The sequence below is a fragment of the Typopeltis vanoorti genome, chromosome 23 (assembly GCF_054136105.1).
Source record: "Typopeltis vanoorti isolate ZY-2024b chromosome 23, IOZ_Tvanoo_1.0, whole genome shotgun sequence".
Taxonomy (NCBI): domain Eukaryota; kingdom Metazoa; phylum Arthropoda; class Arachnida; order Uropygi; family Thelyphonidae; genus Typopeltis; species Typopeltis vanoorti.
Genome location: NC_143571.1, coordinates 22,828,355 through 22,854,779, shown reverse-complemented (window position 1 = coordinate 22,854,779; position 26,425 = coordinate 22,828,355). Strand labels below are relative to the sequence as shown.

Below are 26,425 nucleotides of genomic sequence, written 5' to 3'. Positions count from 1 at the left end.
AAAAAAAAAAAGAGAGAACCTAACAAAAAATGACAAAATTAAAAAACAAAATCTTCCACTTGCGTTATCAGTCTCATATCCTATTACCTTCTGATGTTGATTTTTCCATCCTACGTTCGACCATTTTCTTTGGAACATCATTAGGAGAGTGATCTACGAATATATCGAGATAATGGAATAAGTTTTGTACGTCTGGAGTGCCTTAAATAATAGACCATTTCAGTTTCTTGAGTCCCATTTATCTAACTTTTGGCCAACTCATGATACCAATACAAAATACTTTTCTAACCTGTCTTTGAGTAAGTTGCCATGAAAAGCTATTTTTATCAGTTTCATTTGAATGCCATTATTTAGAGTTCGAATATTGTACTTCTGACTGTAGACAAATGCATTATCAATTTCGATTACCTAGTTAACAATGTTTATCCCGGATTATATCGATAATTAGTAGATGGTAGTACAACGACCTTCACAAACTATTTGAACTGAAAAGCTATACATTCAGTACTGTAAATAACCGGGGACAAAAAAAAAAGGTTGCGGGTACCTGTATATGATCACAAGCAATTAATAAAGTCTTGATTGATCTTGTTTTAGCTAAAGCGAAATGATTATGTCATTCAAATCTTTTTTTAGGGTTTCCCTGAAACCATTATAAGCTTTCCTGAGAAATATACTGAATGTCAGATGGAACTCAAGATATTTTTTAATTAGGATTTAACAGAAATCTTTAAGGTTCTGAATTTTTACGTCAGAAACAAAATCACGGATAAGCATGTTTGCAAAAGATTACCACCTGTCCTTCACACACACACACACACACACACACACACACACACACACACACACACACACACACACACACACACACACACACACACACACACACACACACACACACACACACACACACACACACACACACGCGATCGCGTTTAGACGCTTTTGACATACGTCCCAAAGCCATACTCTTTTCTAATACTTCGTAGTTCAAAGAATCACGATCTTCATGATAAATGGTAATTCCAAAAAATTCTTTTTTTTTTTGTATATCATGTTTCAAAATTCAAAAAATTTTTAACATTATTTATAATATTCTATCACTTACTCAAGAAATTCAAAGTAGAAAACTGTCTTTTTTCTTCATCAGAAATAAATTTTCATTTCAACATAAACTACGTGATTGAAGCACTTTTCCTTAGCGTTTGAAGTGTGAAACCGGAAATGTAGAAGATGTGCCTCCTGTTTTTGTCTGTTCATTTCCTTCCTGCCTGAGAGAACCAATAAGACGCCACCACATGTTTGGTTTTGACGGTTACATATTCACCGTATCAGCGACGACGAAGTTGAAATAAAGTCTCTATTCTACGTAAAAAGGATTAGTAGGAAAATTTTTCTTTAATTTAGATAACATTACTACTAAATCTATTTTATTATTATTTTATTATTTTTTTGTAATTTCATAATTACAAAAGAACTACCTTGTTATATTAATGAAATAAACTGTTGAGATGAGAACACAAAAAAAGTTATCAAATTACTAAGATTAATTAATTCTATCGAGTGCAATTTCCTCTTCAAAATCACGTTCAGAAAGCGCACAGCTGATGTTATGAAGCATTTCGCTAGACTTGTAAAAAAATATATCTCGGAGAAGTACTCTCTCACAGGTTTTTCATTAATTAGTTGAACCGAGGTAACTCGGCTTAACCGTTTACTCCCGAAATGCTTAATGCTATGAAATGGTAAGGCAAGATTGAATTCATAGAACATTCGCTAAAGTATTGAATGTTAAAGCGAAATCTGGACAATAAAAAAAAAGACAAACAAAGATTAACAACAGCAGAAATGAAGTTCATGAGAAAAACTGCAAAGTATACCCTATTTGATCACAAAAGAAACGAAGAAATTATGAAAGAATTAAACCAAGAACCAGTAATAGAAAAACTTAAAAAATATAAACATAAATGGATGGAACACGTTCAAAGAATGAAAACAGAAAGATTACCAAAACAAGCCTTAAAGTACAAGCAATTAGGAAAACGAAAACCAGGACGTCCTCTTAAATGATTCAACGATGACCTCTAAGGCCGGAACAGGCCATGCTAGGCCTAAATCCTTGATACGCATGATGATGATGATGATGATGATGATTGAATGTTAAAAAGTGAGAATCGTGAATCCAGATATACATCTCTTAAACGTATTTCGGTCATGACATTTCCAAAAATTAAGTTCTCGACTATAAATAAATAAAAAAGAAAGGCACTAACGTCTTTTATTCCCAACGGGTTAGCCTGGGAATAAAAGACGTCAGTGGGTTGCACATCCACTGGTGAAGTTGTCAACAAGAAGCACCTTTAAAATTCAACCGTACATTTTTATACTACAGGGACTTAGTTTAAAAATTATTATCGCCCTATTAGAATCATTGAGTGGGTGAGTGCGAAATATGGGTAAGATACAAACAAGCAAATATATATAAAATTCGCATAAAATTAATGATTTTTCGTTCTCTATTATCCTTTCTTCATTTCTTTTATCACATTCAGAGTCCTTTAAACGTTTAAAAGGAAGTAACGTAGTTGATAAACTGTTTTTAATTATTAACTTTCTGGCATAAAACATTTTTATTGGGATACGATGATGTTGGCACGAGTCACCTTCAAGCTGTGACGTCCAGCGAAAAGTTGTAAACCTATTTTACATTAGTACTGTACGTAAGCTGATGGATTCTAATTTATTTTTTAAACTTTAGTTTTTACATATTTTTTAATTTATTTTTACATAATTCGAAAATCCTGATCTAGAAAGTGAATATACTCTTCACCAACCGTATATTCGCTAATATTGTTTGTGAAGAACGGCTAAGATGCTAAAAAAGAAATTTTTACACAGAGAGAGAGTGTGTCAGAGAGAGAGAGAGAGAGAGAGAGAGAGAGAGAGAGAGAGAGAGAGAGAGAGAATCTATTTTACTTAATAAAATGTAATCAAATATACTGCTATCTATTCTACGATTATTGTTTGTGTAAAGACATTGTATTATAATGGATGACATCTGATATATAATGCTTTTTTCAAATTCTTGCCAACGACCGTATTTCGCTTGATTATCTTAAAATTCTGACGATCTATCAAACGGAATAGACGCTCTCCTCCAAGAAGGCACATCTCAATATTTCACAGTTTAACTGGCGGGGATTTAAATCTCCAACGAGGGTGAAGAGAGATTTTATCTTCTCTAACCTTCGGACTGCCATGCATGCCAAGTAACCACACGAAAGGCAATAAACGAGGGTGGAGATTTACACTGCAGGAATGTATCTAGAATCTCAGAGAAGCGTAAGGAGTCAATCGAACACCGCTGGCTGGTACTTTCACGCAAGTGAAATCAGGTAACAAATGGCAGATAATATGGGAAGTGATACAAATGACTACAGTGCAGTCTCGAAGGAGACCACCAATCGCTAGGTGAAATGTTGGAAATCAATGGAACCATTCGTCAAAGTGACATCGTCTCGAAGTTTGTACCACACAAATGCAAACAAAAAAAGAGAGCAAGTCTGGAGGATGCTCGAAGCATTGCGATATATGATCCTCTTTCCCATCTGCCTGAAAGCGTACAACTACACCACTCACGTGTTGTACCAATGTAAAGGGGAAGACCCTTCAGCAATGGCATTTTCTCCTCCCTTATCGGCTACAGCCGTAAGAAATGGTGTCGACTTTTTTTCTGCCAAGAATTTCTTGTCAAAGTAAGGAAATATTTGACTTCGTGAGTTTGTGCGGCCTCAGAAGCATTCCGAATATTCCTCGAACAAAATATGACTTCCCGTATGATTGAATACATATAACTAACATAAGTGATCCATGGAGTTCAATATAGATACAGCCAATCGTCTATGCATCCGAGAATGTAACAGATAGAATAATAATTTGATTCAAAATATCACTAGGAAAAAACAATGATAAAAATCAATGTTAAATTAAAAATAATTTAATTCACTCGTCACAATGGTGGTTGTTTTTTTGCTCAAAGTGTCAGTTGATGAATAATATCATATAAATCGCATTGAGAATGCATGAACTAGTACGAAACGAGTATACGACAATATATTAACATATAATTGTACTGTGGGTAATATATCCGACTCAGTAGAACAGTGGCTGTTCTTTGGTTGGAAAAATCGTGGTTAGAATCCCATCTAGAGGCCAAAGAAACAATTATAAGAGATTTTTAGTGGAATAAGTTAACGGGTCCCAAGCAGAGGTGAAATTATTTATTTTCCTTAAAACTGTTAAACCTAGATTCCCCGTCTCTCAAAACATCTAAACCGGTTTGATAAAATCATGCAGTTAAAAGAACAAAACATGGTGTCCTCATGACTTTTAGCGAAACAACCAAATAAATCTTTACCGATAAGGTCGAAACATCAATTATCTGGAATTATCAAAATTATTTCTTTTTGTATTGGTATTTTAAAATCCATTATCCAGGAGTTTGTACTAGCAAGCGACAGTAGCACCTCTAGGTGGCACAACTAGCACTACAAAAATTACAGCAATTAATATCTACATTGCCGGCCTGGTTGGTCGCTCTCCAGCCAAGAGGCTGCGGTTCGCAATACATTCATTCAATCAAGTGTAGATACACTCTCCCAATATGGATTGGGTCACCATGAGAGTAGTAAACCCAAAACCTCCCTCAGTGGGAGAGGCCTTCACCCTGAAGTGCGTAGAAAAACGGCTGTTCATCATCATTATCTACATCGTATTGCACAATGTGTGAACAAATTCGAAGTTTCTTTACTAAATCTGTAGTATATTACATTGTTATTAATGCGACTGTCTCAAGAATGACATAAGTATAAAATAAAATGCAAATACAAATTACATTATAAATATATGTAATAAATGTGACATTTATACATTTCATAGAGAATAACAAGGTAAGTAAATATAACTTCAAAACGTAAATTAAACATGCAAGTTATTAAAGATTAATAGGAAGCCATCCAAGCATTCTATAGAAAAACAAAATAAACAATCAGATTAATCAAAAGAAAGTGGCTGAATTTATACAGGACAAACGTAGTATTGCAGGAAACCTTCTATGAAAGCAATAAAACAAATAGGAATATTATTAGCAATTCATGATTTGATTATATAAATCTTTAGTATCGTATCGCTAAAAATTGCGAGAGAGAGAAGTAATGCAAATATTATTAAGCAGGCTCAAGAAATTTTGGATAGAGCAAACACACACACACACACACACACACACACACACACACACATACACGCACACTCACTGCTAAGTCATTCAAATCACTGCTAATGCCTTAGACTACAATAATGTCATGCAAACCTTCGGCTTTGCAGTAATACGCCCAATGGATGCTTAACTAACGTGCGGTCTTAGATATTCAAATAAAATGTGTGTGCACTTTCTTAGGGCAGTTGTTGCTCTAAGAAACAGTAATGCTAGCAACGAAAGAGACGGGTGAACGCCACGGAAACAGCCGATCAATACACATCGAACTTGCTGCAAATGTGTTGACAGTGAACAGCAAACATTTCGCATAAAGAGAAAGCGATTACATTTTAAAAAGTAATGCTTTTGTATTTAGTTATTACAATTAGGTGCTTACCTTCTTAATTCTTTAGTTTTGTGTATGTCGGTTGAAAATCGTATAGTTACAGTCCCAGTTCAGAAATGTATGATAATATAACACCCATGGTTACAACCAACTTTTCCCCTATCCAACAAACATATTTTCTGCGATGATCAAATGACAAACATTACATTCTATGCGGGATGGCCAAAAGTTAAGAGAACTTGTAGTAAAATATTTACCAAAACTATAATGTCATATCATTTCACGTGAGTAATGACCTCATCCTTCGAACGAAATCACCCGAACAAAGCCAGCTGAGCATGATCACCAACATCCTACCTTATCGCACCTGAATGATGACCCTCTAGAACCATAAGTGGTACTTAGAGATACATACTTAAGACTGCCTGTCAGATGTTACGAATGTCTTTCATCTACCGCATAAATAGAACTCCCGTCTTTGATGTTCAGCCATATTTTGGAAACAAATAAGATCCATTTGGAAAAAAATAAAAAATAAATAAATAAATAAAATATAGGAAAGCATTTTTACACAAGGTGGCAGCACAAGTTAGTTTAGAGTTATTCCAGATATGTTGTTTGTGGATTCGGATTTGGACATGTTCTGAACTTCAGCTAACAAAATTTTATTTGGCTAAACACACTCGAGAATTTACTTCGTTCCCTAAAGAACTGGAAGAATAACTAGACGTGACGTAATAGCATTACTGAACAAGAAGGACTGCGATAAGTTGAGTTATGTGTTATAAACCTGAATACTGAAGAATTTCCAAAGTGAAAACTACTTAACTAAAGTGGTCCGAATAGCCCAACTTTTATTAGTCTACTGAAGTGCTCTCTCTCTCTCTCTCTCGCACGCACGCACGCATGCACGCACACACACACACACACACACACACACACACACACACACACACACACACACACACACACACACACACACACACACACACACACACACACACACACACACACACACGTCGTAGGAACTTCTTACAGAAACTTGAAGGCATCCAAGCTACGAAGTGTGTGATCACATGTTCTATGAATAGTTTACCTGAGTGAGAAACACAGATGTTATATTACCTTTGGGACCACAACAGTAATAAAAGGAAGAAACAGTGGATAATGAACCACCGGATTGCATCGACGGCAAGTCTGCCTCAGAGATCATTAGATGGAACATCAGAATAGATGGAGTCGTAAACCCATTGGAGTATTTCGTGTGTAACAAGAACCTTCTGGTAATAGACGTGAATGAGACAAGGAGTTTGTCAATTACGTTCGATGGAAAAGCAATCAATCAGGTTTCTAAATCATCAGTAGAGGCTACCCATCCGATTAATAATTCATGCAATGATCTTTACAAACATTTGGAGAAAATTACATGAATGGAAGAGACTGGGTTATTTTTATCCATTGGATTTATTTGAATTCATTCAATAATCCCAGCATATTTTAAGTTCACCACCCACTAGGAAAGTTCAATTGATCTCGTATTGTTAAAATGATTCACTCGCGGGAGAGATTAAATGCAGCGGTCCTTCCTGCTGTTATAGATTAGATTTTCCCTGCATTTTATTGAATATTCTTGAGTGACAGGTACCAAATTAGGGACAAGTAATAGATAGAAATTGTGCACTCTGGTATTAGCCATGATGGATTTTTCTGACTCAATCAAAAGTATTGAAATATATACAGAGTCTTATTTAATACATGATATTGGGGATAAACTAATATCGATTTCATACCAGAGATTCGATGGAACCCATATTAAGAGATATGATTCATGTATTCCTTCCATTACAGGATATCATGAACTTTGGAACCTCGGTGAATTCTTGACTCATAGATTCATCAGTGGAAGCAGAATGACACTGAAACTTACAAAGCTATTTTCGCATTAATGCTTGAAATAATACAATTCATCTCTGCATTTGCTTTGCCTTTCTTTGTGCCAAATGCAATATTTCAAACCAAAGATTCAGAAAATCACAGTATGGAAGTCGTGTCTCGGATTCGCAGGCAATTAAATAATTAATAATAGTAATATTAATAATATAAAATTAACATTAATAAAACCAATTAATAATATTAATTAATTAATAATTAAAGTATGCTATAATTATTATTAATGAAAAATTGTCAGAGATTGAATTCTATTATTCTGAGTCATTGCTCTGTCAGACGCGTCACATAAGCCATGAATTAGTTTATTTCCTTGAACTTCTGGTCCAGGTGTGTAGTAATTGCAATCATAAGCCACTTAGTAGTAATTTTAATCGTGAACGTGATTCATGAAGTTCTCAAAGCATATATAAAACAATATAAATAAAAAATATTCTGAAGGAACGTAGAAATTAAACTCCAAACATTTTTGGTATTTTTATTAATTTTTTTTATCCTGCTCTAAAGACCAAACATTGAACTTTTTCGGGCCTGTAATAATCAGGATGGTGGTATCACAACGGGAGATGCAATTTTTCTAGCACCTAAAGATAATCACGAACTAACATCAACGGTATTCGATCCTGCAGCTTTTTGGTTGGGGGGGGGGACGGATACGATAACCACTCGGTCAACCAGTCCCACGATAATCATCGTTTAATTATAATATTTTATTATTTCTTTTTAGTTCAGTTTCATAGGGCGGTGGTTGAGTTTTTCAAACACCACCAAAGAACTGGCTAGGAGAACACTCAGTTGATACAGAAAAACATATTGAGTCATAAGACTAAGACTAAGTCATAAGACAGTATTCTAAAAATCATGTTTCTAAAACGATGATATTAGCTACTCGGGAGCCATAAGGACCTGAAATTACATCATGGATTATCTGTATATGGATCTGTACATTAATTGATATTATATCATTGATAAAAGGATTTCGTAATTTCTTCGATGAAAGTGTACTCCATTTATACATTGCTTAACTCTTGAACTTTATGCCAACATCAGAGTCGATCAAATAACGTTCTATTTTAGTGTAACTAAACATATTGTTAGAGTTTCCATAACTCAGTCATTTTCGACGAAGCTATTCAGTCGGAAAGACCTGGGTTGGAATTCCACTTATGACATGCCAGCCCCGTGTTCATATATATCTAAAGACATAAAAGATTCCTACCCTTGTAGGGATATTAAATTTATCTAAAACCCCATCTAAGGACTGTAAATATGCGTTTTGTAAAACGTATACTAATTTAGAAATGTTCACTTTATTTCTGTTACTCTTTTCGAATCATTTGTCCTAAATATTGCTATTATTCGAATAAGAGAACCCTTTATTCATTTCATATTATTGAAACAGTTTAATACACTCGTAGAAGGATTATAGCGATGATAGGTCTCCATTGTTAGGGGAGATCAGCATAACATATTAAAGGCGAAACGTTCTCCTCTTTTAACAGATGAGTTAATATTTATCCAGCTTAAATTTCAATGACAGGCGATTACAGCGAGACTATGCTTTCTGATTTGAAGTATAGATCAGTTCGACTAGCAATAATAAGCATATTGTTGTTTGCTGAAGTGTAGTAGTGATGAGATATCCGAGGAAAATGGCCTACACACTGTTTAACTGCTAGCAGTTTGTTTCGCATTCCACTTTCCCTAGCCCAGTTAAAGTACAGAAACGAATCGTTCTCAGGTGGTGTTTACATCCTGCCATGATCAGTCGAGGCCATTGAAATGAACACAAAGGATTTCCTGTTCAAAAGAGAATTGCATAGTGGCCTTAATTTATTACAAGAGAATTCTCTAGTAAAGAAAAGATCTGCAAATTAAGTGACTAAAGAAAACGGAAAAAATATAAAACACACACAACAAAGAAACAGAATATGTGATGTATTGCAGGCATAGCGAGTAAGCAATTTTAAACAAAACACCGCTTGTCTAGAAGAAGAAGGAGATAGTGATTAATTAGCAAAGTAACCTAATTAGCTCTAACCATTGAAAACAGATAGTCATATGTCTTTTAGTAAACTATTTTCTGCACGAGCATCAACATTTCTTTACGTCTACTCCAAGTTCAAAACAAACACACTGACGTTAGTCAAGATCTAATTTACACTAGCGATGAAGCGACATCTGACGGGAAAATATTTTTTCCTTTGGCAATGAATATTTATGTAATGCTCTGCCTTTAGATTTTTAATTAAGAATATTCATAGCAGTGATGATCTTTAATTTGGTTTCTTAAAAAACTTTTAGCAAACGGATTTATTATATTGTGGCACCGTTGATAGATTTTCTTATTCAACCAAGTGCGCGTTTAAATTTAATTTATAATTATGAAGGATTTAGTCATGTAGAACGATCCCAAGATCAGCAAAGTTTCTTTCAAGTACTCAGTGATTTCTCATTTAATAACGATAGAGGGCGTTTCGGTGTATTGATTATCTTCCGTAATAAGAATTTCTTTTTATTATTTTGGAAAATTGCGGCTAAGCGAATGTTCGGCTAAGCCAGTGTCGATGACTTTTCTTCAGAAGCAAATTAAGGATGAACAGCTGGTAGAACGCAAAAGCCAATAGCTGCATCAATTTACCCAAGAAAGAACAGGTTGCGTGTTTCGATCCCTCTTTATCCTTTAAGAGTGCATTACAATTACGACGAGATTCGGATAACGACTTGCGAGATGGAAAATAATATCCACTGGAAGGGAAATTCTGCCATGATCACTTATAGAAACAGAATTATCTGACAGTAATAGTATCCGAAGCAATTTTCTCTGACAGCGATAAATGCATCCAGTAACACTAATTAGGAAAATAGGGCGGATTTCGTTCAGAGTTTAAAAGTGAAAAATAAAAATTAAACAAACATCAGCTGATAACATAAACATTGCGATAACTTTAAATTATTACAAGAATAAATTACAGTGAATTAAGATTATCCTTATCCACAGTGGAACACAATCCAGTCTGTGGCCTTATAAAGGTATCTATGATACTGTATATGCTGGCATAATACAGTTGGATATATGCTGTACAAACCAGAATGCTAAAGTTTCAATTGTGGGAAAAGGTAACGATATTATGGATTTCGAAATTGGGCATGATTCCGGGTTTGAGATTCACATTCTTCTACTTCGTAGACAGCACGCCTAGTGGATAAATTATAAAGAGAATGGCGCCATGCAAAAAAGACCTCCCTCCCTCCATTGAAATCATGATCGTAAACGAGCATGCAGTGGTGATTAAAGGGTGCATTGTCTAGTACGGGATAATCTGCAGGTAACGTTGCAATATGGAATGATATGTACGGGAACAATATCTTGAATGATGAATTGCCATACCCTTCTCACTGATCGTTATCGTTGACAGCTGTTGTACTGTGAAATAAAAACGTGCGAAAGTTCAGTTGGTTCGAATGGTTGCAGTTTTTGTTGCACCAAGCATAAAACACAAACAATTCGAGTCGATGGACCCCTCCTATCCATTGACTTGTGCTGTTTGCATCATGTCCATCGACTCGTATTGTTTCCTAATCTGTTGGGTGCTCACCAATGTATGCTGCACCTGTTCCTAGAGAGACATGAAGCCTTCCAAACGATAAAACTGTCATCAGACTTACGATGTATAGAGTGGGTTGACCAAATACTCACGGTGGACATTACACATGATCAAATCTCCACTCAACTGAACACCTGTGGGATATTCTGGAATGTGTTGTGAGATTATATACATTGCATCCTCTTCCAATGACGAACTGTAGGATGCCGTGTAGATATTAAGATAACAAATTTCCCATTGATTCATTAGATATCTAGTGGAATGAACACCATGGCGGGTGAAGATCCATGTAGAAAGATACCCAATATGGTATTAAGCAGGCGATAATAATTCAATCTTATGTCAGATGATTGTGGAAGTAAATTCCAAAGAAAAAATTGGTAGTTTATTATTTAATATATTCTCAGAGTAACCATACTATTATGATGAAATTATTATGAACTATTATGCACAATTAAGAACTAAAAGTAAGCAGAAAATATCTAAATCAACGACCTGGATTGTGTTGAACTTGTTTGTAAACCGTTCTTATTTTCTTGTGTTCAGTACGATGAAACACCCAATAGTATGCTATCGTATAAACCTTTTTATTGCATTGTAACATTCTCGGTTCATAACGAAAGCTACTTAAGAACTAAGAGAAGATTAGAAGAAGAATAGTGAATAAGTCAATAAGTTATCGATCTTTGGTAGATGAAAATTGCTAATAAACTCCTTGAAAAAACGCTGCTTACAATTCTACTTAAGTAAACAGTATATAACTAAGCATGTAATCCAATAATGATAAATGTATCCCACAAAAGTCCAAGATGATTAGATTAGTATCAAAAGTTCTTTCTTCTCATTATATAAATATTTAAATTAATATAAACTTTAAATAAAATCTTCATTGTTCAGATTTCTCCCATAACCAGATTTTATTTCAATTAGGATAAATTTTACATTAACCAACTCCTTTAAAGAGTTTTTTCAATAGATATCTGATTTTTAATGGAAGGAAGACTGTTAATTGAAATATTAACGCTGGTCTACTTATATCTGCCTGGGAGCACAGTTGTGAGGAATTAATATCTTTCCATACCTCGAAATAACCTGGGAGTCCTTTAAAATCTCGATAAACATAATCAGAACTACTAAACACCCAATTTATCTCAGAAACTTATAAATGAGGAAAAACAAGCGTTAAAAATAATTAATAAAGAAGGGGTGTTGTCGTCATGAAAACTGCATGCATATATAATATCTCGGAACATAAAAAAACTTAAAATACGTATTGTATACAATAATGTAAAACAAAAAAGGAACAATATTATTCATTCAAGTTTTAAGGGGGAATATTGTGTTTAAAAGAATATAATTTGAAGCTTTAACTTTGGTAATTAAATTTTAATTGCACTATCAATTTCTTCGTATTTGTGTTTTGTTAAACAGGAGTAATAAAAGGAAAAAATTCCAATCTTCAAATGAATACGTAAGTAGAATTTCATGAAAACATCTCATGACAAAAAGGGCGGAACCTTCTTAACTATTATAAAGATTGCAACACTTGTATGAAATACGATAACGTTGACCTTCCTTCTTCTATAGAGTTAAGTAACACCAACATAATGTTTTTAGCTTTCTTATTCAAAATGACGCCTCTAAGTTTTCTAACTGATAGAAAAAATATATAAGGATGGAATAAATCTCAACACGAAAGATTGCATACGTTTCTAATGAACAGGACCAATGTATTGAAACGTCAATTTTGTGAAATATCCAAGAAGCAGAAATAAAGAGGCATTGAACATGTAACTTTTGGTTACTATACTAAGTAGAGCAAGGTGGATGAACCTCCATATTCAATCACATTCAGAAGTTCTGTCTACTTTTTTTGAGAAATGATCATTTCAAATAATTTGAATAGTTCTTCATTTCTGTGAGATTTCATGGCGAATTGAGTTAGTTGATTTCGTCCCTATTCTCCTTGTCACGCATAAAGAACGGTAAACACACACTGTGTTTTACTTTTTGGAATGAATTGATTTGGGAGAATGCATTTAGGTTATTTATGTATCGTGAGAAGAAATATTGAAACGTCTGCCATAGATCTGCAACCGCTACCTTAAGCCAAATATAGCTTTCCTGTTGTGTGGTGTATATGACTCACTCGTATATAAAGGTCTGTCTTTTCCTGTTTTAGAACCTTTACATACCCTTTAAAAGGACTTATCAGCCTGAATGTGAGTTAATCTGTCTTATGTGGAGGTAGAATTCCAAATAGCATTGATAATCTTATAAGGGTTACTTGAAATTACTTGCCATTTGGTTTGCCTCTTTTTTCCAAAGAGACTAACCAGTCAATACTATTTGAATTTACGTCCGAAGCAATTATGACTATGATAACAGTATAGTATATCGCCTTTATTTGAAAAACCTTAGTAACAAACCAGCGAAAAGAACGCCCACAATTACCAAACATAATATGACTTCACAGCCTTAGTTACTCGAACAACCGGAATAACCCGACTCAATATCATATAAATTGGAAGAGCTGGGGGAGAAATAAACAAAACATAATTATTTATCTACGTAGTCGCTATTCCTGCCAAGATATGATGCAAGCTGCAATTAGCTGCATAACATTTAATTTGTGGAACCACTTTGGCTGGTGGATACCTTATCCTACGATATATATTGTCCGAAATGTCTTGTTGTCAAGACAAGAAACATCTGTCATCTCCTTCTTAGCACTGACCATGCGGTAGCAGTGATGACAACTGTTTCCGTTGCTTAGTAAGTTTCTTTGTTTCTGGAATAATATGGTGGCGCCAAGATTAGCAACTTACGACAGTACAGTAGGGAGTCACCTTTCTCTTCATATGTAATGAGATGTTGCACAATTTCGATCAATATAGTATCCATTTCTGTCCACCCAATCAATATTTTGATTGGGTGGTTTCATGTTCGCCAAAAATCGAATTATTGCGTCTTGTGCAACTTGATGCTTCTATGATCGATATGAATGGAATTTACACAACGCCTACCACGTTCACATCGATGCATGAGCATACTACTGGCGGCGAGTTGATCATTCTCTGCACTCGTATACATATTTGCCTGTAAAGATGGCGTCGATCACTCATTTAGTTATTTAAATATAGTTACGGACTTTTGATTTGAACATATTATTTTTTACTATGCGGGGATTTATTTTTTTTCATTATTTTAATGCCAATATAATGTACTTTTGTACTAGTGGCATAGTAAAGAATAATTAAAAGTGGTAATGTAAGTGGTAAAAAAAAAAACCACTTACCAATACTATTTTAGTGCAAGATAAATTTTAGGTTTTATTATTTTAACTTTCATGGGTTATTTCATTATTTATTATTTGTTTCAAATCAATGGTTCCCAAATGGGATGCCACAAATGACTCCCACGGCTGTGAAAATTTTAAAGTCCAGTAAGCAGTACGATAACAACTTTGCTAAAATAGTGAGAATATGAAAATATCTTCTTTATTCCAATAACGAGACTTTCAGATGAAATCCTTGATTAAATGTCGAATAAAAGAAAACGACCATCGATAATAATATTTTTATACATAATGAGATCCACTATGTGGCGCCTCGTTCGTTACTGATTAGTACTAACAGGAAATATTATACTCTTGAGATTTCTATAAATATCAGCATCTATTAATACATCAAATAACCTTGTAACTTGGGTAATGTCTGGTTGCAGTAAAAAGTTTGAACAAGATTAAGGATTTTAATAAAAATAAAAACAGATTGATAGACCTAGCGATTATTAAATATAATATGATTATTAAAATAAATGATTAAATATTAAAAATAAAATTGTTCAAATATAAAAAAAAGCTGGAGTGGTAGGCCATTATATTCATGTTTGTGTTCGTTGGTTCCTGTTTCTAGTTCATTTGTCTGTTTGGGAAAAGTGCGCACCAGTTTTCATCTTTCATTTCCATCTAAGATTGATGAGCTGAGCTCAACTCGAGTTTTTCCTATGGCAAAATAGATAAACAGGCCGCAAGAAGATACGCAATTTCAATACATAATATACTGGTCTCAATAGTAATACTGTATTTACTTTAGCCGTAAATCCAAACAACAAACAAGCGAACAACATTTCTTAAAAAAAAACAGGCCAGAAAAACTATCATTAGACATGCGAAGACCATTGAATTCTCAGATCACTTCAATAATCGTTACTATTTCGTACGGCAAAATAAAAGAAAAGAAACCACTCCTCCATGGATGCATTGATGAGAGTTTTATTTAAACAGAGAAATCCTATCCAACACAAACAAATTTGCACAAAGCACAACAATTTATACCCTTTCTTGGAAAATTTCTGTGCACATTGGACTTACCTGTGTGATTTTTACTTTTAATACTGTTAAATGCAGTATTAAAGGTAATACTGTTACCTTTAATACTGGTCCATATTTTCCGAGAATAATATACTAAGTGAAATGGATAGAGAAGATCCGATTATGAGACCTTTAAATATACACTTTTAAATACATTTTTTAAATATGTGACAAAAATTGTTGGAAATCATGCGCATAAAAGTTTTCTTCAGAGATGCACGCATTTCGTTTTGAATCTGTCAATGTATAGGTCCTAAAAGAAAAAAAAACTACTAAGAGAATCTCTTTGCCTAATTCTCAATATGAAAGCTCCTCTCTTCTTTCTATTCTGCACATTATAATCTTCCGTAGCATTCCCATTCTTTCATGGGCAATCTGAAATACTATAGATGATTTATATGAAGAGCCAAAGGCTTCAATTCGGCGACATAAACGGATTTATGTCGCCGAAATGAAGCCTTTGGCTCTTCATATAATTAATAATTTATTAGAACACCTTCTTAGCAATTCTCATAGTAGGGTATATGTAAGTTCTGTTTGCTACAAACTTGGTATTTCTAGGTCTACCTACTCACTGATGAGACCTCAATAAAGGTTGAAACCGGTCTGGGTAGTGACCTTCTCTCACTCATAATGTAGAACAGTAATACAGCTCCTAGGAGCTGGGTTTCACATTATGGGGAAATATCAAGAATAGTGATCGGAGCTTGCTCCACCATGAGTTGCCTCAGTGTTGCACTCCCTAAAGGATCAGTTGTAACACTATCCAGGTATTTGCTTACGCTTGGACTCGCCGAACTTTATATATTTACTATATATTCGGCATGAAACTCTTTGAGTTTCTTATTCGGCTATGAAACAATACGGGATGTAATATCCCTTAACTTAAATACTATAGAAGATACTGCCGCATACCATAATTGTCCCACATCATGTCCAAAATCATCGTCTTGTCCAAAATAAACCATTCATCCCTAATTTTATTGATTGCGTACTTTTGGACAACACTCGTTTATTGAAATCAAGATTTAAATCAATTTCTGCACAGCACACACTCCGAATGTTTTTCTATGGAAGATTATAAAATATACCTTTCTTACCTAGGACACAGTTTTAGTATAAACACTATGAGCTTCATAAATAGTAGTTAAACACTACAAACTTTAATGATAGATTCCATGGTTGCAATGCAACCATGGAATCTATTATTAAAATCTGTTATTGATGATACTGATGGTACTTTTATCATCTTCTGACTTTCAGAGGACAATCCTCAAATTATTTATTATTTCTCCACCGAAATTCTCTCTCCTACCACAGTCGAGTGTTGTAATTTATTACGATGACTTCTCTCAGAATTATACGGAAAAAACAAACAAACAAGAAATCTCGCTTGTTAATGAAAGAGAGTAATTATAAACACAAAGTTTAAAGTCTGTGACTGCGAAATTTTAACCGAAAAATTAAAAACTTAGGCAACAACAAATGATCAACACTGTGTGTGATTAAACCGAAAATGTGAAACGACAGGAAGCTGACTACCACTGCTCCCTGTTCAAATATATATTTTAACTTATTTAAATGATATGCAGGAGCAGCTCAGGCAGCTTTTGCAATCACGTATAAACTCTCTCTCTCTCTCTCTCTCTCTCTCTCTCTCTCTCTCTCTCTCTGTGTGTGTGTGTGTGTGTGTGTGTGTGTGTGTGTGTGTGTGTGTGTGTGTGTGTGTGTGTGTGTGTGTGTGTGTGTGTGTGTGTGTTGTGCACCGCTTCCTAAGCAACCTGTGCGTGACCTGTGTCCGGGAGAGGTCAATTAGCGAAAGAAAAGTGAAAGGAGAAAGTGCTGTAGAGCTTCGTGTTTCATATAATGCATTCTCCGCAGAGCCATGACACCATCGTATTCACGTGGGGACTGAACTTTTTTTCTTTTTACTTTTCCAGATTGACAACTCACATGTCTAAAAGCTGAAAAGAAAAGTACACGCAATATCTTAAGGCTTTGCCATCTTTCTATCCAATTTGTTATACCCTAAGGACAGGATGAAAACATCTTATGATAACCATTAAAATAAAATAAAAAATAAAAACTTATAATAGAGTGAGGTAACATTTTCTGATGACAGGTTATCCTTTCTTTGAAATGCTGTTTGAAACAACAGCTGAAAAAATTGTCTTTATAGTGATAAGCGTCTTTCTACTGCAGAATTCCCACCATCTTTTTTTTAAATACTTTGAGTGAAGAAGTAATATTTTTCATAATTTACTAATAATAATGCTGATCAACAAGTTTAGTTTTAAAACTAAAACCATTTATTAATACTTAGTCAAAAGAATATTTACTGAAAGTAAAGAAGGTAGCATTGTATTATTAAAAAATAATGATAATAATAATAATAATAATAATAATAATAATAACAAACACAACAAACGTCTGACTTGATAATACAATAATTTAATTCATTTGTTTTTCCTTCCGATAGAAGGCACTACAATACCTTTATTTATTTGTGTTCATTATTTGCGCAGGCGCAAGCAGAAGAACCGGATGTTAAAATCATAATAATAACGAGCACAGCGACTCAATAATACATTATATTTCTTTACTTTTCTTTTTGATAGACGGAGCTGTGATACACTTTTTATTTATTACATTTTTGTTTTAATTACGTGCATAGATGTAAGCAGAAAGACCGACAGTTATTATTCTTAAGCAAACCCAAACTGTTCTGTTAGAATGTAGTATATTTATTTAAGTAAATTACTAGTGTAAAAAGATTCGAGCGTAAAATTAATAATGTACACAGCGGAGTGTGAAGAAACTACAGCAAGTTATTAACTGCAGAAATAAAGTGATCTTGCCTAGCCAGCCAGTTAATGCAGTTTGCGTTATTCTTCTATTACCTTCAGTGTTTATAAAACAAAAGGCTCTGCTATTAATTTAGTAAAATGCTCTTAAGCACTTCAAATATGAATGCAACTTTTAAAAAGCAGTAAATACAAATATATACTGTGGCAACTGAAGTCATATGTGCTTGCCTATTCAACCATTACAACAATAGTCACTCCCTGCCTTCTGAGCAAATGCATTCTTTCATCTTTTATTATGTGTCTATCGGTTGGCATTATGAATCGATGGTAGGACAACCTTTCGCAGAAATGACAGCTTGCACGCGACAAGGATTAATATTAGACTACGTAAACGCATGAACTATCCATCTAGTATATTAATATATACATAAATCATTCAAATAAAGAATGTTTCAGGTGAATGAGACAGACATCTCACAGTATTCTGTAATTCATCTGCTTGTTAAGGTCAGCAAGCTTAGCAGTGCATTAAACCGAATTTATACTTGACAAAGAACGCTGGTTTCCAAAACGGAGAAGATTATCTTGCATGCTCACTTAATTTAACCGTTATAAGCGTTAATAGTTATCCTTCTCTTGCAAGAAAGTCTCATTAATAGATACTCATCATGAAATTAAAATGTAGTGGAATAAACAAACTCATCACTATGCTGATCACTGCTAATATATCACGAGCGAACGTTTATATGCTAATTATTACTTCCCGTGCTGGGTGAAGGACGTGCTGCTAATAAAACAACAAAAACATATCCACCTGAATATTGTATTTGCATCAGGCTCCTGTTGCATTTGCGCTGTGGTTCTACCTCTGCAATATGCAACAGGAATTTATCGCTGCTTATTAGGTAGCGACTGGTGATATCGAATCACGCAATAATCCGTTTTGTCATGTGACTACTGCTGAACGTTGACATTCTCGATGTGATATTCCACACACTAGGTAATAATAACATCTGATTCAGTTTTTCTCTATCAGCGCGTAGTCTTTTCTATCATGAATGTTTTGTATTTTTTTGCTCTTTTGTTTAAAATAGAAGATTATTCTCAACGCACCGACAGGAAAAACAATTGCGTTATTTATCTATTATACCTTACCCATTATTTATCTACTTAGAGATGTATAAGAAGATAATCCTATGAGGCTATCCTGATAGAATTATAATCTCTACCATAGCATAAGTAGTGTTGTCAGCGACTGGCCATTGATCCTAACCCGTTAAGTCAAAAATGAAACTGATTGTACATTTACTGTTATCTTCTACCTAAATGTGTCGCTTAATATTTAGTACAAAATCAGATTGCACATGCAAAATTTGAGTCGACTGTTTTAAGTGTAATGATATAAAATTGGGCTGCAAATTAAGCCCAGTATGCGTTGGTTTGTAGCCTCGCATTCTTAACTTGGGCCTTTTTTTTTTGAATATTTGAATAATGAATGTATATATTTTTGATCTCTTTGCACACTTTTTTGTGGCGATGAAAACCCCGAATTTAGAATAGTAAAAACCTGCGATTTCCGTATGAAGAGACCTTCGAACCCACGTTGAAAGGCCTCATTCAGATCTCACCTTACATTCGACCGGAAAAAATGGCTTTAATATTATTATTTAAAATGTATTCTAAATTCTAATTAAAGGTCTCCATATAGTTATTATGTCATGTTAACGCACTTTCATATGAACCTAGTATAGAAAAGGAAGAGAAAACTATCTTCCACCCCCACACGCACATTCATTTTTTTTTAAATCGTTATTTTTAATAAATACAAATTAATCATGAAATTATTTTTTCAGTACTGTTCGATTTCGCCAAGAACGGGCAAAACCAACGGCACAAATTTTAGGAGGGGCTAAAGGAATGAGAAAAAATAACTAAAAGTAAATAAAAAATTTTGAATAATTAAGATAAAAATCATATAGAGGTCAGTATAGATATTTAAATATGCATCAAGAATGACATAAGAAGTTAGATCATTTTCAAGGTGTTGCAGAAGTCAGTGAACTTGCGACATAAGAAAAGAGTTGGAAAAACTCCAAGAAGTCAGTGACCTACTAAAATGAGCTCTAAAAGAATATGTGAATCCGATGTTCTTAGAGATGTTCTCTAAATGTCGTACACAGACATCGAGTGATGATGATGATGATTTAAATCCATCAGCTTCTTATGGAAAATATACAAGAAATATAATTGCTTCAGTTTTCTTCCTTATTCTATTCTACCTTTCCTTAATTCCAATCGCTCGTTGCTATCAAAAAACTCGGGTCTTCATAAAGCTAATTCACATTATGGTATAATAGTTAATCCTACCTTCACAGTGTAATTCACTATGTTCAATGTTTGTGCGTTTGAGTGGTTTGTTTATCGAGGAAGGAGCCTGAATTTCTGGGCTCCTTAATAACAGAAGATAGTTAATTAGTCCGTTTACTACTTATATATATAATTCTTTCTTATTAGTCGTTTATTACTCATATAATTCTTTCTAACCGAGAAATGTTTTGCGATGCATTATAAAATGATTTTTTTTTCACACTATGAAACTCTTTCACTGTGGCATTTTTAATTCTACGGGTAACTAGTCGTGCTAGCAGATTGACACTTACACAGGGCATGTTTTCCGAAGCTCAACAATAAATGTCAGTTAATATCTTAGACTGGTTTAGGATACCTAATGCTCGTTTGAAAAAAAAAACATAATACATACTACACGCGCGCGCACGCACACACACACACACACACACACACACACACACACACGCATATATATATATATATATATGTATATATATATGAGAAGTCAGTGGATCCCCATGAACAAGAGGTACATCGTACCTGTAACGAACCCAATGTTTATAATCGGTATGAATTGGAGGAATATGATGCTCCCAAGTTTTGCAACTGCATCCGGGTGAAATGGCTGCGAGAAGGGAACTGACGGAGTCAGTTTGGAAGAGGCATTGTGATAGGATTCCATGTCACAGTCCTACCTCTTCGACAAATGGGTGAAATTGGGCCGTCCCAGCTCAACAATAAGTGATGCTATACTAAGATGGAAGTGCAGGGAGTCAACTACCCCCGCACCACCACCACGCACATGCAGATGAGCGTCCCACCACACTCACCGAACGTTATCATAGAGTGCTATGAAGGATAATACGTAAAAACCGTCGGCCGAGACAGAGATCCGGACATCGACTGGAACACGAATCTACACAAAATCCTTCAGAACCGAGGTTCACAACATGAATTTCAATGGTAGGACTCAATATACAAGCGCCATATTACAGAACCAACAGGCAACGACATCTTAATGGTGCAAAGAGCGTGTACAGTTGGACGTAGAAGCTTCGAAAACTGTATTATGGAACGACGAATCCCGCTACACCCTCTACCGAACAGATGGACTGGTGTGGTTGGCGGATACCCGGTGAACGTTTCCTACCAGAATACGTTACCATAACTAAGAAATTCGGAGGTGGAAGGGTGATAGTATGGTCTGTTTTTTTTTTTCATTTGGCCTCGGATCTCTGTTTGTGGTGACACGAACATTGAACTCCGAAAGGTATCTGGACATACACAATGCAATACTTCCTACAATGTGGCGTTTCTACGAACCGACCATTGTCTCTATCAACAAGACAATTCACCGTCTCATAAGGCTGCTGCTGCTGCAGCAACTGCGTTTGTAGATATTATTATTATTCGTAACACCACCAAGGAATCCGAAAACTCATCGCGGGAGGACACCTATTACAACTGTCTCCACCGAACCTCTACTACCAATCATCTCCATCAACGCCATCTACCGCCCACCACAACCAGTATTTTTTTGTCTGTCAATTGCGTGTGTTCTGAAGGGGCGATTTGTCTGTATGCGGGACGGGATGAAAAACCCAAGTTTCCGGGAGAAAAAAACCCTGCTACCCCCGTATGAGATCGGCTAACACCTTCGATTGAAAAAGTCCACATAAAGATTCCTCCAGTCATATAAACGTCACCATACTTGACTGGCCTCCATCGAGCCCTGATTACCCTATTGATCATCTGTGGGATGAACTTTAGTGTCAGGTTAGATCAAGGGACGTCCGCCCCACAACAGTCCAGGACTGCTTTACATGCCTAAAGCAAGAATGGTTCCAAATTCCCATCGATCGCTATCGTACGTTTGTGAAAAGTATGCTCTACAGGATTGCTGCAGTCATCGCAGCGAAAGGAGGTCCTACATATTATTAAAGTCTTATCATGGCTTTTTGTTCCTCACACCATTGTGGTATGGTGTCCATTGACTTCTTTCCAAGCAGTATATACATATAAGATACCTTGGGAAACTGCGGTTTAGATAGCCTAATGCTGATTGACGAAAGTGTAATACTGAGGCGCATAGCTGACATTAATCCGCAGAAGAAAACAAACCGAAGGGATTGAAGAATGGATAAGAGAAACAGAAAAAAGAATAAATAGATTTGAAGGCGGCAGTGAACTTTCCTTCCCTAATCCTCTAATTCACTATTTCATTAATACTATCTAGTCTTCATTCCATTTCGCACTCCCTCCCCAACACCAGTATGTTCCTTCAATACTCTAGTTTCGATATCCAGCATGAGAAATAAAACGAAGGCATGCTATTCCTCCCCCCCCCCATCCCCAGACACATCTTATTATTCGCTGTTAACAACGTTATAATCTTTTGCTAAGGTTATAGCGGTTCTAAGAATAGAGCCTGCTTATATAAAAAAATTGTAACAAGATTTTCCAGTGGACTTGTTCCAAATAGGAAGAGAAATTGAACAGAACCACATTGGTAGCGCTCCCCCATCTAAGATGATGCGAGCGTAAGCGTTATTAGGAAAAGTTTGTATAAGTCTTCCTCGCGAACTCAAAATACTGTAATGATAAACATAAGAATAAAAATAATTTTTTCTCTTATGTTCATACGAATATCATCTTCACACATCACAACGTTTTATCCGATTGTGTTCTTATGATAGATAAAAAATTCAGTGTAAACCACTAAGTGTAAACATTTTGTATTATAAATTTCCTGTTGGAAATATCATTAAGAAGGTTAAAATAAGTGGTTTAATTCCAACAGGAAGCATAAATCTGTATCTGGAGCCAAGTATGTTACTGGTTGCCATGGGACACCGTCCTCAAATGCGACTTCTCTAGTTAGTTTTTCAAAGTATAGATCGCAGATTTTGTGGATGCACGTATGCTCGCCACTGCTTAGAGTACCAGACGGGTATATCTGTGTCACATTTCGTTTTATTTATTTATTTTTTACATCATATTGAGGTACCGCTATATCCTGTGTTTATCCGCACATACACGCACGCCGGTCTACTTAACATCACTAGTATAAAGCAAAGAAAATCTTGCTTGGAGCGAGTTTTTCTTCCACGTTTCTTAGTTCATTTTTTTTTCTTTTTTTCAGGTAACGGGATCTTTTCCAATTTCCTAGCCTATTTAATCAAGTCGTTTCCTCTTTCCCTCACTGGCTTGCTTCAGCTGTCATGTGTCGCCATCTATTACCTCGCGATATCTTTGCTGCCAGAGGCGGTGCTGTTTGTGACTGAGTTTGTGTACGATCTTCAAGCTTACGATGAATGACTTCTACTAGAGGTGAGGCTGTTCAGGAAAAACAAGTCAAGATAACAATAAAATATTCCTTCGGGAATTCCATGAACAAAAAAAAAGTGGAATACCTCTGAGTACGAAGCCATTCTTTTTTTTTTTCCCTCAAAAGGAAGAGAAATTGAAAAGAACTGCCTTCACAATGCAACCTCCCCTTCTTTATCCACCAGGAGGATATAAGAAGAACTTTTATTCACACGCGAACTACATATGCACAATATGGCCGGCATTACAAGATGAACAACTTTAGAAAAAATATTTTGTTCATCATGTTTGCTTTTCGTTCCCCAAAACATCAAAATCAACTAGAAAATAACTCAGTCATAGTAATCTGCCTCAGTGCCACTGCTATTTACTCATTATGGAATTAATGGGAAAAAACGATCTACTAACAGTTAAACAGGAAATCGATCTAACAACACGTATAACAATTAAAATTTTGCCTAAATGTTTCCAAGTCCTCTAAGCTCTGACGTCACATGACGTCATCGCCATTGCTTTCTAGAAAGTATTTTTTAAATGTGCATTAAAGTTGAACCCTAATTGCTTCACGTTTAGAAATATCTTCATGTGTAGTTGAAAGCACTTATATGTTTTTTTTTTTTTTGGATATGTTTTTCGAAGTTTATTTCTACAAAACTAGATTTCTTTAAGAATTCTGTAATCTTAAGAACACCTTCTGGGTACATCAGACGTTTCTTATGTTTTAGAAGAGAAATGAACTGGGAGTAAACATGTTTTTCTTCCGCTAAGATGGAGTGGTACCATTACAGTTTTCACATTGCTCGTGCTTTGAAGGGTAATTTTTTAAGAAGATGGAAGTGGTAGAGAGAAAAACGTTTCTATGGAAACCGGATTTCTTGATGCAGAATGGATATGTTCTTTCTCAGAAAAGGTAGATGGCTAAAAAGGATCCTTAATGACTTTGAAAAAAAAATAATTCTTTACATTTTTCATAGTTTGCGTGTAAAGAAAATAAATAAAAAGCCTTCAAAGTTTATCTCAAATTTTTGTATTTTAGTAATTATTTTCTTTAATAAATATCACTTTTTTTCTCCTCTTTATAAGTGAAATCTTAAAAAAAGAATCAACACGGATAATTAGCCAAAAATAAATGAACAGAATAAACTTATGGAAATGGAATTAACGTCAATAGGTATTCATTAGGAACAACTATAATAGGAGATTTGTATCCTCGAGATAGGAAATACGAACACGATCGCTTAGGAATTATAAAAGGGCGTTGCCGAACTACTTAAGTGCAAGCACATGTTAGTTTGAACTGTCGCGTAGATAAATGTTGGTAGTATTTTCCCTGGACATTGACTGGCTTAGTAACCTGAAGGAATTTTAGTAGACATCCGTATACAATTGGAACAGTTGCTAGGTATAAAACTCCCTATTTATTCCGAAGCTATTTTCCACGTGGTAATAACCTTATAAATATCTGATTCCTATTTTATAGCCTCGTGCTTCTCATATTATCTTCCGTTATATATTCATCCAATTACTTAGCTGAAACGTAGTTTTATTACACGAAAAATTCTAATTTTGGTGAAATGCCTGCGAATCCGATCCTCATGCTCTGATGTGTGTTTTGCACACACACACACACACACACACACACACACACACACACACACACACACACACACACACACACATATAAATCTAAAAAAGCAAACAGGCTGAGATTAAATACAATCTTGTTATTCCCCTTTACGAAATATGTATTGGAAATCTTTCATATAAGCAATCTTAACCATCATTCTTAATGGTTGAGAAGTGTCCCTGTATAAATTGATGGACAGGGTTCTCAAATGAACTGTTGAACAACATCTAGAGATCGAACGTGATCTCCATTACAATGAAGACAGGAAAGAAGCAATCACTTAAAGACCTACCAAAACGTGTCTGATTTATCAATAAGACTGCTTTGTATTTTTGGTAAAAAAATATTTTCTTTGATAGTTATTAATGTGCAGCTACCCACGTTATAATTTTATGGTGATTGTACGATTACGTATTACAGAGGAAGTGTAATAAGCACTTTATATGTTTTAGAGGCAAGAAATTTCATACAGAGTGTGTTGAAATAACCCCCATTTATTTCCGGCAAAGTCATTAGCCGAAATGTGACAAGATAATGTTAACCATAGAGAGGAAAGAGTCATGCGTGTCGACATGCGTACAACTATTAGTTTTATCACCCGTTAATATTTCGAATGGGATATTATACATAGACATTAATTCGCTTATTGATTAGTTCATTAGTAAGAAAGTGGCTTTGTGAATATGGATTTGCATTCCTTTGTTAAATGTTAAATTGGACCGAAAAACTAAAATTGTTTTTCGGTCCACTACACTACAATGAAAATCATCACTAAACGACTTTCA

General features: G+C 34.9%; 1 protein-coding gene across 12 annotated transcripts in view; it reads right to left on the bottom strand.

The window, feature by feature from the left end:
- Nucleotides 1-26,425, bottom strand: part of LOC150093683 (beta-1,3-galactosyltransferase 1-like) — a 204,767-nt gene that overhangs the window by 48,187 nt on the left and 130,155 nt on the right. For 4 of the 12 annotated variants that reach the window (XM_090412787.1, XM_090412786.1, XM_090412785.1 and 1 more), the window contains one exon: nucleotides 1,109-1,365. The exons of 4 other annotated variants lie outside the window; for them this stretch is intronic. The gene's annotated coding sequence lies outside the window, so the exon portion shown is untranslated. Of the gene's footprint in view, nucleotides 1-1,108; nucleotides 1,366-5,651; nucleotides 5,787-5,857; nucleotides 5,878-26,425 lie in introns of those variants that run through there. 4 more of the 12 variants (XM_090412788.1, XM_090412798.1, XM_090412797.1 and 1 more) reach the window with 4 other exon arrangements.